The sequence below is a fragment of the Amaranthus tricolor genome, chromosome 2 (assembly GCF_026212465.1).
Source record: "Amaranthus tricolor cultivar Red isolate AtriRed21 chromosome 2, ASM2621246v1, whole genome shotgun sequence".
Lineage (NCBI taxonomy): Eukaryota > Viridiplantae > Streptophyta > Magnoliopsida > Caryophyllales > Amaranthaceae > Amaranthus > Amaranthus tricolor.
In genome coordinates, this window is record NC_080048.1 from 14393163 (window position 1) to 14393887 (window position 725).

Consider the following 725-nt stretch of genomic DNA (forward strand, 5'->3'; position numbering starts at 1 on the left):
ATGGATTCTAACCCTAAGCCAAACACAAAACCCTTTCTTTTTTCTCACTCTTCTTCTCCAAGTTTAATACTCCATTGTATGAGTTCTTGAGAACTCCATTGATTCTTCACATAATACAAGCAAACTAACCACCACCGAGGACGTAGCCCACATTGGGTGAACCTCGTAAATCTTGTGTCTCTTGTTTATTGCATTGTCTCATATTGTTTTTCATTGCTAGTTTATTGAAGTGTTGGTTTCATTGCATAGAAGACCCCTACCATAGTTCTTGGGTGTTGTTAGGGATAAAGTTTGAAATTTTGGACCCTAACGTGCTTATTATTTCATAAGGGAATGAGGAGCTAGTGAGAATCGAACCCAAAATCTTATCTGAAGAAAGTAGTAATTACTCCAACTGAGATAAAACTCGATTTTCTGTTTACGCTGTGCTTTAAGTCTTTAATACTATATCCCCTCGACGTCTTTCTCTTACTTGATACGTCAATTCATGTTCATGTGTATATATGTTCATTTTTGTTTCTGAAATACTAGTTTTATATAGTTTTTTGTTTACTATTTGCAGCTCTTAAAACCAGATTTTCACTCATCTATGTCCGTAAGAGACTTAAGAGTCATTCAGTCGCGCAAAAAGTAGCTAACCTGGGGACATGAATGTATCCATTGACTGAAAAGTTTAATCTTGAATCGTTATAAAGTATGATAAACCAAGAAGTAGATGGAACGAG